Source organism: Rhipicephalus sanguineus, chromosome 9 (assembly GCF_013339695.2).
Source record: "Rhipicephalus sanguineus isolate Rsan-2018 chromosome 9, BIME_Rsan_1.4, whole genome shotgun sequence".
NCBI lineage: Eukaryota > Metazoa > Arthropoda > Arachnida > Ixodida > Ixodidae > Rhipicephalus > Rhipicephalus sanguineus.
Genome location: NC_051184.2, coordinates 148,333,040 through 148,334,884, shown reverse-complemented (window position 1 = coordinate 148,334,884; position 1,845 = coordinate 148,333,040). Strand labels below are relative to the sequence as shown.

At 45.7% G+C, this 1,845-nt stretch overlaps 1 long non-coding RNA gene across 3 annotated transcripts; it reads left to right on the top strand.

The window, feature by feature from the left end:
• Window positions 1–249: 249 nt before the first annotated feature.
• LOC125759888 (uncharacterized) lies at window positions 250–1,610 on the top strand. 3 transcript variants are annotated; one of them, XR_007417648.1, is made up of 4 exons: window positions 250–481; window positions 589–806; window positions 975–1,085; window positions 1,231–1,610. It is a non-coding gene; the product is annotated as an uncharacterized LOC125759888 (long non-coding RNA). The 3 variants fall into 3 exon arrangements; XR_007417650.1 differs by having other exon boundaries at window positions 871–1,085; XR_007417649.1 differs by having other exon boundaries at window positions 589–1,085.
• Window positions 1,611–1,845: the final 235 nt, after the last annotated feature.

Genomic DNA, 1,845 nt, shown 5'->3' with positions numbered 1-1,845 from the left:
AATGTTCAGGCATGTCCTTCAGTTGAAATTTCCCGCTCCTTTTTTTTTCTCACCCGAAAGAGCTGATATAAGCAACACGTGCGTTCCTCCGAAAAAAAAAAAAGTGGTGAGATCTCTCTCCCAGAAAGAATGACAAGGCCTGAAAGGAGGAACGGTATGTGCCGGTCTCCGTCGTGTTAAGAGGGAGGCGGGGCGTGCAGCGGGGCTACGGTCCCTAGAATTCTAGGGACCGTAGCGGGGCTACCATAGCGGGGCGCCGGACCCCGCACCTCTCGCGTTTTCTTTTTTTTCTTTGTCACAGCGCTGGGGAGGGGAGCAAGCTCCATGCGTCAGTTCCCGCCAAATTGTAGCTCTTTCGAGCGAGGACGTGCGGTGCTGAAACACTGCACAGAGACGGGCAAGCACTCAGACTCAGAGGCATTTCGTTTGCCTTGATCCTGGAGGCGGCCTTCTCCCATTGCCGAGGATTTGAAGCGAACTCGTAAGTGGCATTTTATTTCCTCGCTGTATCGCATGGTGAGTTTTGTCTAGCGACAAAATCAAATTTTATTTGCACAATTGATGCGTCAATCTGGTCGTCTCTTCTAGCTGGCAGATCAGAAATGTTCAGGCGAACGGCGGTTATATTTGTCCGTGGACCCAAAACTTCGTCGACGGGCAAATATGTCAGATTTTCTTGTTTTTTATTTGTGGCATCTTATTGTAAGACCGTGACATATTTTGCCGTTTTCTCTAGGGAACCCTGCAACAAGGACTGTAGTGTGAATAGCGTGCTGCGCTGCTCTCGCCAACTGAAAAGAACTCTGGTAAGATGCATGCTTGGTTACGAAAGTCTCACGCAATCGCTTTTCACATTGAATTTGGTCGCAGGTGTGCTGTAAATGCCGACTGCACAATATGTGACTGGCCCGCGGCTGCTTTGAAGGTAAGATTGTGTTCTCATTAATCTATTTATTGTATCATTTGTTTTCCAGTGACATAGCCAACAACGAAAACCTCGATCCATCCTCTCTCCACATATTATCTAGTCTGTGCGCTGTGGAGCTTGAAGCACTTCTCGGAATTTCAGCACACTCGCATTTATTGTGAGTGCAGTGATTTTCTTTGTGCAGCGACAAAATTATTTTGTTTAGTTGTGTGAATAGAGTTTCTAGACGCGACATGTCTGTGCAACTGGTCAAGTAAATAGTCTACCTTTCTCACAGTATTATTCATTGTTGTTTCTTTCAGTTTTTCCCGACAGAAGAAAAATGCAAGTCTAACATCTCGACGGTAAAACGTCGCATCTGCGCACAGGGCCAAGAGCACGAGAAGTGGCCGAAAGAAGGGAGCCGATCCAACAGGAATGCCGTCCGTCTTTATATTTATATATGTCAGCGTTATCATGCCGTGATCACATGGACTGTACGATTGCGTTGCACAAGGGCTGATGCAAACGCTCCGTGCGAACAATGTTGCATGGAAAATTAGTGCATCTATACAATTGCAAAATAAAGATCTAAAGAGAGAAAACTTATATTCACGTCTTTCTTTTATTGCGTGTTACGTATTAACACGTTAACAAGTGCAGACCGTTAGAGGCGTTTAATTCCGTCTTACATGTGCACTCTGCCCGTAATTAATTCAGATAGAGTTAAACACCTCTATAAACTGCCCGTTCACATTAAATACGACACGCATCAACACACCAGAAAAACAATTGATGCGTTTTGTTAGAACACGTACAAAAAATAAGAAAAAAAAAAGCAGAGCAATACTAGCGAGAAACGTCCGCAACCGACCCACGGCCGTCGGTAAATCGACGCTTATGTAAGGTCGGGCATTAGTCAACCCGCGAGCGGCATG